Source organism: Zalophus californianus, chromosome 11 (genome assembly GCF_009762305.2).
Source record: "Zalophus californianus isolate mZalCal1 chromosome 11, mZalCal1.pri.v2, whole genome shotgun sequence".
In the NCBI taxonomy this organism is placed as follows: Eukaryota; Metazoa; Chordata; class Mammalia; order Carnivora; family Otariidae; genus Zalophus; species Zalophus californianus.
Window position 1 is genome coordinate 92,218,764 of NC_045605.1, and position 13,721 is coordinate 92,232,484.

Here is a 13,721-nt window from a genome sequence, read left to right on the forward strand (position 1 = left end):
TGTTCTGAAAATAGATGTGACCATGAATTTTAAGGTTTGTTTTCTCACACATGGACACGTACATATGTGAAGGTTATCAATGATAATCTACATTAAAATGTATATTTTATGTTGGATTGTATGGTCTTTCTTGATTTGTTTTTTGTCTTCTGGACATTCATTTGTTTCCATAAGTAGAAACTATATATTTAAAACATGTAAACTTTATACCTAAATGACAGTTCTCAATCTATTGCATGTGTATGTCCAAAGATTACCCATGAAAATATTTTCCCTATTTGCATTCAACGTAAGATTAAAGTAGAATGTTGAACCAGTTTTAACCAACTTGGAAGCAGTTCTTTGCTGAAGAACAATTTTCACTTATTTGGAAATGTTGTTCCCTCAAGGAAACTAAGTAGCATATCCACAACATCAACTTTCTCATAAAAGGAATTGGAAAAAGTTCTTTTATTTCATGGTGATAAAAACCATATGCTAATTTATTAAGATATGTAAAATTCTTCTGATTAACCAAATCTCAAACTTTTAGGGTATGCTATGGTGAATGTTTATAACAAAGTATCTTCTCCAGATATCTGAAGACTCTTGTGTGTACATTTATGACTTTCAAGGTAAATGTTTATCAAGTAGCAATGGTCCTGTAGAGCAAGTGTAATTTCACACCAAAATGCTTATCTGTCTTTATTTTTTTTCTCCTTCAGGAATTTTGGACGAAATTAACATGTTAAATATCTTTATTTAAGGCAATGAGCCATTATTCATAAAACTACCAAATATTCGCTTACAGAGAGCACTGCCTTCCTGGAGGGCAATTTGGCAATACCTATCAGAAGCTATAAAATTTAGTGTACCTCATAACCTACATATTCTACTTGTAGAAATGTATGCTAGTGAAATAGTTTAGAATGTGCACAAAGATTTCATTAAAAGCATGTTCACTGCCCCATTAAATCTGAATGTTCAAGGAAAGAGTAAGGTATATGTTCCAAAACATCCACGTACAAACTACACTGTTATTAAAACAAAGCTCAGTTTTGCAAAAGCAAAGTCCTTGTTAAGGAAAGAGGCTTATAATATATGTTAATTAATGTGAATTAAAGGTTGCAAAGTAGTATTATGATATGCTTCTCTTTTTATGAATAACATACCTACTTGTGCTTGTGCATCTGTGTGCAAGTATTTATCTGCAAGTATATATACAAAAATATGAACAACTGTTTTCTATGTTGTGTGAGTGTATGTGACATTGTTTTTTCTGTTTGTTTTGTTGTTGTTGTTTATAAGCATTTCACAAGGTCTTCCTTAGGAAAATAAAATTAGAAGGAAAAATCATAGTACTTTACAACATAACAAAAATGAACATTCATGAAATGCATTATTTTGAATCATATGTGGGTTGAAAAATAAAAACTGTTACATAATGCACACTGTGTCTACCTCAAGATAACATGAATCAAAAATCTGTGCATTGTCTTTTTTGGGTGTTCTGCATTCAGGCATGCCTATATTAATACTACAAAAATAAGAGTGGGCAGAGAATCTGTGATTCAACATCACTATTTTCTATTTGTTTAACATTAGACAAGTTACTCAGGTTTTCTGGATATCAACAAATTTGTTTGCAAAAGAGACATAATAATATCTATTTCACAGAGTTGTAAAAATTAAATGAGTAAAGGAATATAGTGTTTACATAGTATCTGGCTTATAATCAGTGTATATCAAAAGGTCTAATAGAGCATAGTATATGATGTATGTCCCATACTTCCTCAACTTATAATCAGCAGGGGGTTTAAGTATTTAGGTTCTTATTCTAAACACCACACACCAAACATCCTTATACTGTCAAAAATCATCAAAATCACAGTTCTCCTGAGGATTTAGATTTCAAAAAAGCTCTAATCAAAGAGCATAATATAAAGTATAGACATTTGTGTCATAATAAAATAAAGAAAAAAAAAAAACCCTACACACACTGCTGTATACACTCTTTGAGTAATTAGTTTGTCCTAGAAACTTGGATCAAAAATTTAGAATATAGAGTTTCCACTAGTAAGGAAACTATCCACCTAATGAAGTAGGATAGTTTAGCATGGAGTGGAAGTACAGAATGGAGTGCCCAACATCTACCAAGCTTTTAAGGAATTGCAAACTAGATTTTTTTTCTTATTACCACATATTTAACCCTCAAAATTACCCTAGGTATATTTAGTATTTCTTTGATATCTAGATTACTAGATTGGTTATACAATTAGGGGTGAATAACACCCCTGGTTTTACACAATCTTTCAGCTAAGTCTATTGAAAGTATACCAACTTATGGCCAAGACACAATGTTACAGGGTCCAAAGGCTATAATCTATATGATTTCAGATTTGAAGGTACTGTCTTGATTCTGAAAGGATTACTAAAAATAATATATTTTAGTTAAATATTATAACACACACACACACACACACACACACACACACACACACACACACATCTTCTACCTAATTCTGCTTGCATATCTAAGCATGGGAATTCAAGCCTCCTTGTTTCTTGATAATAACATCAAAACACGTACCATGAATTTTCAGGGAATACACATGTAGTTTTGAGTTAACCTCAAAATCACAAATCTGCACATTATGACCCACTACTATCCATGAAATCATTTGCAAATTATAGTTGGCTTAATTCATTAATTGAATTCATAGACACTTGCCAAATCAATTTTTTTCCTTACCAATTGCTCTAGTGCTAAAACTGTCAGATGCTTTCAATTCACAAACCATAATTTCACCTTAATAGTCTTTACAGTCGTTCTAGTTTCTCCAAAGATGGAAAATATTTAGATAAATATTTCCAAAACTTTTGGTACCTAATTGATTTACTTAAAGTATAAATTTCCCCCCAAATGCCTATCTTATTCTTAAAGATTTCATCAATTTTATTTTTAAATTTTTTAAAAGATTTTATTTATTTATATGAGAGAGAGAGAGATCACAAGTGGCAGGCAGAGGGAGAAGCATGCTCCCCACTGAGCCAAGGAGCCTGATGCAGGGCTCAATCCCAGATCATGACCTGAGCCAAAGACAGATGCTTAACCGACTGAGCCACCCAGGTGCCCCAAAGATTCATCAGTTTTAAAGAAACGGCAAAAGAAAGATTGTTTCACCAGTTTCTGAGAGATCTTATGGTATAGGTCTACTTAGGAGACTCATTAGAACTGTGGGTAGTCTATACTCTGGATAAATCTATTACAAGTGCAGCACAATCATTTTACAGAGATATTAGTGACCATGTACTATTTACTTTCCCTGAATGGAGGAAACATGAAATAAATTTATAAAATATTAACAATTTAATTATTGGATTTTGTTAAAAAGTTTGCATTGCTCAGCTCTGATGCAGGGACTTCCTGCATCCCAGAATTTTAGCATTTCCCAGCAACAGAGTTCTATACAAACTCCTTAAATTCTTTACCTTATTGATATTCAAGCCCTATATCCAACCAAAAAAGAGATATGTTAACTTGCTTCACAATATCTGTCAATGGCTATTTCTGGAGACTATCCCTTCTCTGAATTCATCCACAGTCCACCCATAACTCAAGATCCAGCACTCCTTTAAATTTTATCATTTACTTCCCTTAAGATAATGATCCTTTTTTGATCTTTGTAACTTTTGGTATCTATTATATTCTGCTTTGCATAATCATTATGTATGTTCTCATCTGAGCCATCTGTTAGAAAGTAAGCTCCATAAAAATAGGTATCTTGTCACATTTTGTTCATCATTGTCTCTCTACGCCATATTAGTGTCTTTTATAATGTTAGAATCTTAATAAATATTTGGTTGATTGACTAGATAACTATTTTCTGATATCCTTGGTGCAGGAATTATGTCTTGATCACCTTTGTATCCTCTGAAGTACTTAGCAGAGTTTCTGGTGGACATAATTATTCAAGGAAAAAAAAATGGTAAATTGAAAACAAGAGAATTGCTAAAACTGTTTCTAATGAAACATAAAATTTTACTATAGAAATACTTACACTTTAGAATTGAGTGTATTACTCATTGTTTCTAACAAAATCTGAGTTACGGAGACTTCCATAATCCATATATTTTAATATAATAAAATGGTTCCAAATATCACTGTCCCTAAATTTTATGAAGACTATGTAAAGCATAGCAAACAAAATACATATACGTTGAGTCAATAACCATAGACATCACAGTAACAGTGAGTGGATGTGCAGCACATCCTCACTCAGAAGAATGCCCTCCTAGATAAACTTGGAAAAAGTACCTGAAGTAGCCTCACCACTTTTAAATTCCAGGGAGATGAGCTTCTGTGTTTGACAAAATCAATGTTTGGGTCTTTTATTTTTCAAGGCATTTAGAAATAAAATACGCAAAACACTCAACTTTGCATTTTTTCCCTCTTAGCCCAAACCAGTAAGAACTGTTTTTAATTCTCTGTTATTCTTTTCTCTGTTCTTTAAAGGTGAAATTCATCTGACCATTGGCTACCCTCTGTAGCTTTCTCTGTTACAAGTACATATAACTGACTTTATAGCTTACAAAATGATTTTTTATATATTGCTATCTGCTAATAATTAGGTCCAAATAGTCCCCTCGGCTTTGAAGTGGTCCTGACACCTGAACCCTGCTCCCCAATCCTAGAAGCTGCCTCTGCAATTTCAGTCACATTTCCCTTGGTGCTTTTGAACCAAAAAACTGAGCTCTCGGCTCATCTGACCTGACGAACATGAGAAAAGGCATAAAATCTCCAGAGAAGGTGTGTCTTAACAAGATTTCAGCCTCAATTCCAGCCACCAAGGGGGTTTAGATAAGGCTTAGATACACAGTTCATCCTTTGGATTCTTTCATCCAACTCCAACCTTGGAACCTTTTGTGATTCCTTCACCTCTATTCACTTCACAGAATTGGGTCCATCACTAATCATAATATAGGATTTTGCTTAGAAGTTTGATCAGCTTTAAAGTTTGCTCTAGCTCAGCACAGACCATACCCTTAGCTCTATAGGATGACAGGATAAAGGGATTCTTTGCCCTGCACTCTCTAGGAATTAATTGAACCAACTATAAATAGCCATTCTAAGCAGAAAGGAAACACTCGTGGCATTATCTTGAAATACATCATTTCAAGATTTCCTTGAGCTCTTTATGAGGGAGGAAAATCACATCTTCTCACCGATGAATCTTAGTTCCAATTTGTACATGTGCACCTCAACTCCAGTGGATTGTACGTTAATATTTGTAAGGCCTTTTACAAATTTTGGGTAGCTTAAGATTGTGGCAGATGATAGAAAGTAGAATCTGTACAAACAATTAGAAAATATCCATATTTCTAAAACTGTATTTTAAAATGCACCAGAAGTTAAAGAAGTTAAAGAAGGCTGCTGTCTGGGGACGCTAAATCATGGCATTTCCCTCCTTTTGTCATATATACATAGAGCAAAATTATATGTGCATGCATGTGTATATATCTATATAAACACATACATATATAACATGTATAAAGTAAAACAAAAATATATATTGTGAAAGAACAATATATTATTTTAAAATATCAAAGGAATTATCAATAGCATACTTAAGAAGACTTCATACATGTATATGCTCACTCACAATTTATAAGGCATTGTGCTGGGCACTGTGAAGAAGATGTGTGTAAATCACACCACTGACTTTGCTGAGATCACAGAAGTGAAATAGAGACATGTAATTCCAAAGAGAAATTCTTTTTTTTTTCCAAAGAGAAATTCCTAAGGGCTTAATAACAGAAAAGCAAATATGTAAAGTAATACCATTATTATGAGGGAAGAGAAACCGTGATTATGGACCCAGAAAGGTAGGAGGAAATTTCTAATTTGGAAAATTTCTAACAGTCTAAACTATGCGTATTTATGATAGAAGGGAAAATTGGGAAGACTATCCAGTGTCCAGATTTAAGAATTTTTAACTTTGCTTGATCAGTGTTTCCCCTCTTCCTAGGTTTTTCAGAAGGAATACTAATTATATTGACATGCTCAGGAACAATGCTCAGTATTCTATCAACAGTTGTTTGAGTTCAAAAGAAAAACATAATAAAGCAAAGCCAAGGGCCATGTACATTTTTATTTCTAATTTTGTTTAAAAACAGGAGGATTAAGCATTGACTTTGGCAAGCACAGGGAGCGGTTTCCCTGGAATTCAGAAACCCTGGACAAAATCATGAAGAGTTCATTGAACCATGACTTGAAGAAAGCAAGCCATGCAATGATAATAATGGCCCAGTTCATTAATTAATTCATCATAGATTCTAATGTAATCCAAATGATAGCAGGGATTCAGTAATTAAACAGTTAATGTCCCAATCTACCATTGCAGGGAGAAAATTTAAAATTCACAGAAAGAACCAAGAAATCATGTAAATGAAGAATTTAGTTCTAGACTTCCATAGGAAATGATTTTTCCCATACAAAATGACTAAAAATTTTACCCCATGTTCAGAGATCACATAATAAAGCTTACCTTTCAGAGGAAACATTTCTAGAGATGGAATGATAGCAGTATGCAGATATTACTATTGGGGAAGATACAAAGTACATGAATTACAACCTAAGCTCTCTTAACGGACCTGCTTAATAACTGACCTGGCCAGATAATCAAAGCTCCCTGATTTCTCTGTAAAGCATATTGATTGATGTTTAACAGTTTGTTGACCAAGCATGGCTAACAGGCAAATCTACGGCATACCATACTCTTCTATTCCCACAGCTGGGTTGTATGCTTAGCAAGAATAGTGTTTTGCTTGATTCCAATAGTTTTATACAGTTTTACCTTTATTATTATAATTAAAGAATTAAATATTTTATAAACTTATGAAATTAGTCTTGCAAAAAGAAAAACTTGTTTCTACAAAACGTAAGTTGACTTTTTTGTAAAAATTCAGTAAGGAGAATTAGTAAACTTTTGCTGAAGATTAATTCTCTGTAAGACTAATAAAAGATGAGAAAAATACAAAAGGAATCTAATGTCAGATTGCATATCAAATGGCTGTGAGTTTGTTCTTCACAAACAAAGAGAAAAGAAAATTAAAAAAAAAAAGTAGAAACTGTAGATACATTTTGAGGGCTGGTTGACCAATGTTAGAAAACTTAGCATTCCATTAGGTAGGCTTTGTCCTTGGATTGAAAAATTGGCAAGATAATATTTATTAGTGAGTTCAAAATTAACATAAAATGTTTACAGTATGAATTTTATGTTTTAATAATTCCTTGTTTTATTTGATTTAAAAAAATATTTGACCAAGTACTTAATCCCAGTTACACTGGATTTTTTTTTTTTTTTTGATTCAACAATAAGAGCCTTCCAAACAGTGATATTATGGCAGTTACAGAAGAAGTTTTAGAACCAGCTTATTCTGTTTCCTTAAATACAGGCATTAAGATTAAGAACTGAATTCTTTTTAAGACGTTCCTGAAAATGAGCAACAGAACACACTCTAGTATTCTTTACGGTTTATTGCATTTAAACACATACAATCAAGTATATAGAATTCTCATTACAGAACATGGATGGAGCCATTTCAAAAGCCAAACTACTTTTATTTGGTAAAGGGCCCATTCCAAGTATGGTCATTTACAGATGCCCAAAGTGAAGGAATGGACCATATTTCAGAGACTGTTAGATGTACCCCTAAATCCATTCTCTCTTTGGCTATGTATCTACACTGCATTCTGTCACCCTCCCTTGCCCTAGGAATGGCCGCATGACTTAAGTTTTCTCTAATGGGATACAAGTTGGAATGATATCTGGCCCGTAAAAACCTTCATGCCATGATTTTCTGTGCCCCTCTCCCTGACACTAGTGAAAAGCAGATGAAGCTATGCCTCCAGGAGTTCTCAGCATGAACACCTATAATGGACAATTTCTTGAGAGAGAAATAAACTATCTTGTTGAAACAAGGAATTTTGTGTGTATTTTTTACAAAAGCTAGGCTAATTCTAATTCTGATTATCATAGATAAAATGTTGTGTTCTTTACAGAACTGTGTCTTCATGAAAAGTATTTCTGAGTAGGAGAGCTATATGTAAAAGGCACAAGAAGACTGCATAGTGATTACACACATAGCAGTTTTTGTAGAGAGGCTCAAGTGATTAATTTGTGAAGTCTTATTCTTAGGAATAAAAACACTACTACAGGAAAAAGATGGAAACACAATTTAGGATCAGGAGAATTTAATGGATTAAAGAACAAGATGTCTGCGTGTCCCATTACTGATGATATTTGATTATTTGTCTTAAGTATGGTTCCCAAATTTTTCCATTTTAAAGATATTTCCCTTTGTAAATAAAAGTTAAATTGCATGTTAATGGGAAAATACCTAAAGATTGTGTGACTATCTATTAATAAGGGATTAATATTAGTTTGCCCCAATGATTTTAGTATCCACTGATAATTCTTGCCTGAATTAATTATGACTATTATGGGTGTGAAAATTTGACTTTCTATTTCTTTCATTTTGTCCATAAAGCATCAGATGTCATTCTTCTGTTAATGGCGACTTTCCCCTCTTCACACTCATTTAAAAAGATTTAGGATCCATATAGACTCATATATTCTGTATTAAATATTTCCATTATTCATTTTGATGTATAAATTGTCCTAAATTTGGCCAGTTGAAACACCCTCAGGTTAGTTTCTGTCTTGTTTTGAAATGTGTCCATCAGTTTTCAGCATTTCCTTCCTTTGTGGATCAAGATGTTCCAGGTTCAATTTGTACTTCCACAACTTAGCCATGAAATGAAACACTTCTCTTAAGCCTAATGGTTCCTTCTAATGATAAGCAGTACTTAGAAACCAAGACCCTGGGGCTAAATGCGCTAATTCCTACTGGGTATCATTGAATTTAAGATGTACACTTGTACAAAGGAAAACCAACTGATAGATAAGAGAAAGATATTTTAAATCACTATTTCATGCTAATTCAGGGATTTCTTCTCCACTTTACCCCATTTCATATTTCTATTTCTCTTCCCCAAAATGATAACATATTTACCAATCTTACAATATATATAAAATGTTTTGAAACAACTACTCTATCACCAAAAACAAGCCTACTAAATAAAGGGCATTTCTTTTTTATCTTTAGATTATAATCCCATTGAAAGTATACAGCAGAATACTGTATTTAAAACTCATTTAGACTAAATCTTTTGCAATATATTTGATTAAAAAGTTAGGCTTTGGTTTTTATTTGTTTTAATTTTAATGTTTTCTTTACTCCATTATTGTTTATTTTTTGAATGAATAAAAATTAGTATGGAGCAAAAGGCAAAATTATATAAAAAATATACTCAGAGAAGTCCCATCTTCTTCTCTAATTCCTGTACTTCATAATAATACATGCTCATATATGTGTATATATATATATGCATTATATATAAATATATGATTATATATGTGTTTGCATGTGTAAAATATGGTATTTTATATATACCTGGGTGTGGAGCCCAAGGCAGGGCTTGAACTCATGACCCTGAGATCAAGACCTGAGCTGAACTCAAGAGTCGGACACTTAACCAACTGAGCCACCCAGGTGCCCCAAGTATGATATCTTCTATATATAAGTTTTGAACTCTGCTTTGTCTTTTAAGAAGATATACTGGAAATCCCTATTTATCATGTAGTGGAGATTTATCCATACTTTTAGGGGAAGGAGGAACCAACTGCATAGGGACTCCACTGAATGGGTATCTAAGTTGTTTCAATATTTTTGCATTTACAAAATCCTGCAATGAATAAACTCACATATATGTTTCCCGTCATTCTGAGTATATACTCAGGCTAAGTTTCTAGAGATAGGACTGCTGGGTCATATAATAACTGCATAGAGAATGGGGTAAGATTTTACCAAATTCTTTCCAATGTGGATGTTATCATTTTACATTCTCACTAGATAGGTATGAGATGGCCTATTTTCTTAGGGCCATATTAGCAGACAGTATGGTCAAGCTTTCAAATTTTTGCCAGTTGGAAAGGTGAAAGATAGACTTCATTTTTTTTTTGCATTTTTATTTACATTTTTTTCATTATGAAAAAATTGACTATTTTTTCATCTAAGAGCCTTTTGTATGTCTTCTACTATGTCAAATGGCCATTTTTGTCTTTTGCACATTTTATGTCCATTTTATGGGCATTTGGTCTTATTATTTTAAAAAAATGATATTTTAAGAGATTTTAGCCCTTTATCTGTGACATAATTTGAAAGTATTTTCTTCATGTTCATCACTGGTCCTTTGAATTGTTAATATTTGAAATGTTAATGTCACAGAACAGTTCTTTATATTATACAAATTTATCAATTTAAAATATTTTGAGTCAGCCAAATTACAAACGAATTCTAGTATGTTTGTTTCTAATACATGTGTGATGGATTAAAAAATATTGTATTACATTGATGCATTTGGTATTAATTTTTATGCACAAGAATGGGTGTAAATGCAAACTTACCTTTTTATTTAAAACTCCTTCCCTTTATTATAAACTGCCCATTTGTTCAAATCTACATTTTTAGGTGGTTTTCTATGCAGTAATAGCTGATTGATAAAAATAACTTTTGACTATGTACATTAATTTTATATCTTATTATCTTATTCAATTATTATATTGAGTTATTTTTAACATTCAAGCTCTATAATTTTCTAGGTATACTATTATATATCATTTGCAAATAATTTTTCTTCTTCAATTCTATACTTGTACATGTGTTATCTTAATTCTAATGGCTAATATCTCCTGGTGTCAAATAATTGTGGAAATAGGAGGTATCTCTGCCTAATTCCTGAGTTTACTCAAAATGCCTCTAGAATTTCCCCAATAAGGAAGTTAATGGCTTTAGGATTGAGGTATTCCGATTTCATTAGGCTAAGTATCCATCCGTTATATTATTATTGAGTGTGTTTGTGGGAAATGGGTGTTAAATTTTGTTGGAGATTTTTTCAATATTTATGGAAATATTCATGTGATTTTTCCAACAGATCTATTAATGTGATGAATTATATTAACAGATGTTCTGATACTGAACATCTTGCATTCCTGAAATAAATCTTAGTGGGCCATTTTGTATAATTATCTTAATATGGTATTGAATTCTGTTGCTACTATTTTTTTTAAAGATTTTATTTATTTATTTGAGAGAGAGAGAGAATGAGAGATAGAAAGCACGAGAGGGAAGAGGGTCAGAGGGAGAAGCAGACTCCCTGCTGAGCAGGAAGCCCGATGTGGGACTCAATCCCAGGACTCGATCCGGGACTCCAGGATCATGACCTGAGCCGAAGGCAGTCGCTTAACCAACTGAGCCACCCAGACGCCCCTGTTGCTACTATTTTATTTAAGATTTTTCCATAAACAAAAAAGTGAGATTAATTTGCAGGATTTCTCTCTCTTTATAGGGCTTTAGTATAAATGTTACAGCTGTATTATAAAGAGATTTAGGAAGTTATGTCATTCTATATTCTGTAAAAATGTATATAGTTTTGGTATGGTATGGTATTTGAAGAGTCCATAGAATTCCCCTATAAAACCATCTGGGCTTGTTGCTTTATTGGTATAGATCTTTGATAAGATCTTTCTGATAGGTAGTCTCTTTATGCAAAAATTTCTCAAAGATACTGAAATATGGTACAAATTTCACAAACTGGCTAAATCTTTCCTTCTAATAAGAAAAGTGTAATGATACCTGTATATACAGAAGCCACAATGAAACATGCATTTGCCTAAGTCATACACTTAATTTGTTTAATTGTGATTATGAACTAATTAATGTTTAATTGTGATTATGAACTATGCAATAAAAAGCATTTAAAGTAATGGAATCCACAGAATGAATCCCAAAGGCCAACAGTAAAATGTCAGAGCCATGCACCCTATATGTTGGCAAAAACAAACTGGCATTCCAGCTTTTCGTCCTCCTTAGGAAGCATGAACTGGCAAATATGGTATTCCTAAACATCCATGAAGCCCACACAAGAATGTTTTGATACACTGAAAGTAAAATTGTGCCCTTACTTGATAGGAAATTTTTCAAAAGGTTTTGTTAGAGTTGTTGTGCACCTCTACCAGTTTCCTCCAACCTAAAAAAAAAATCACTGCCTAAGAAGTACTCTAAGTAAACTTTCTAAGGGGAACCTAAGTGTGAGAAGGAGGAGGAAAAGAGAGGCTAGATCATTGTCTGCAAAAAGGGAGGGGAGCACAGAGTGTAAAGTGGATAGGAAGCAATACAATTCTGACTTCCCCAAGTATCTTGTAGGAGAACCTTATACAATACTGAAAAAATACTGAAATATCCTATCAACTGGATTGATCAATATTTTTTTTTTGAGAACAGGAGGAAGGATTGGATTTAGCTGCTGTGTTACAGTGTTAATTTAAAAATGTATAAAATGTACAATATAATCTGATCTAATACTCTCACTGAAATAGGGACAATTTGCTGGCAAGTGGAATGATTTTATTGCCTTTTCATAGACTAATATACAAGAAAAGGCAACCTGATTTAATTTTACAATTCATATATATATACACCATTTAATATGTGTAATACTTCATCTATACTCTATATATAACTGTGTGTGCATAGATATCTAGATATTTGCATGTGTGTTTTATATATATATTATTTATATTTTTTATTCGTAATAATATTTATATATAAAAATTTATAAATATATATATATATCACACATAGAGAAAGGAAGGAAAAGGGGTAAAAAGTATTAATGCTTGCTTTCAAGGAGCTTACAATTCATTAAGGGTGACAAACATGTTAATATAATGATACCAAGCAGCATAAGATATAGGCTAAATAGAGTTATAAATATTGTATAAAGGCAACACTAGTGAAAGGGGTGATTAATTTTGATTTATGGAATAAGTAGAGTAACAAAGAAAACAAAGAATCTCTGTTAAAATAAGTTCTCTCGGCTAAACCTGGAATAATAGGGCTTCATTATGCAAAATTTTGGGCTAGACAGGTTAGTCATGGTGGTGATGTGTGTGTGTGTGTGTGTGTGTGCGTGCGTGTGTGTTTGGTGGTGTTTTTGTTGTTGGGAGGGTAAGGGTTTGTTTCCACATCGACAAGTTAGAGATATGCCAATATATCAGTTACTCTTATCTTACCAACTTAGTTATCCCTTCTGAATTAAAGGAAACCTTCCAAGATCTTTGGCTAAAACTACAGTCATGATCGAGTGAAATGTTGTAGAACTTCCTTCTTTTTCTTCCAACCAACATAACTAGCATCTGTGGTGTTGAGTTCCTTGTCCCTCTTGATGGCCATATAGGACCAGATCATCTTCAGATATTGTTAAGAGGATATCCTCAGCATTTTTTCCTTTAACAAACTCCCCGAAGGTAGGGAACAAAATGGGGCAACTGCTCTTCAGAGGAGTGTCAAAATCATTCAGTAATCAAAATAGGCTGTTGGAGTTCACAGGTTCTTTAATATGCACAACTACTATCTCCCTTTTAGCTTAATAAGGGGTTGTGTATCCTTACAATTAAAGATAATTGCAGAGGGTAAAAACTGCATTGTGATTATAGAAACACAGAATGAAGCTTGGTGACTACAAGACAAAGATTTCATCAACTGAACACCTTGAAACACTATAGCCTTCAAAATACAATTCCTCCTCTTTACAGCACTTTCTTTTTATAGAGTCC

At 32.8% G+C, this 13,721-nt stretch overlaps 1 protein-coding gene across 3 annotated transcripts in view; it reads right to left on the reverse strand.

Moving 5' to 3' along the window:
- Positions 1 to 13,721, reverse strand: part of LRRC4C (leucine rich repeat containing 4C) — a 1,194,180-nt gene that overhangs the window by 683,538 nt on the left and 496,921 nt on the right. The gene's annotated exons all lie outside the window — the stretch shown is intronic.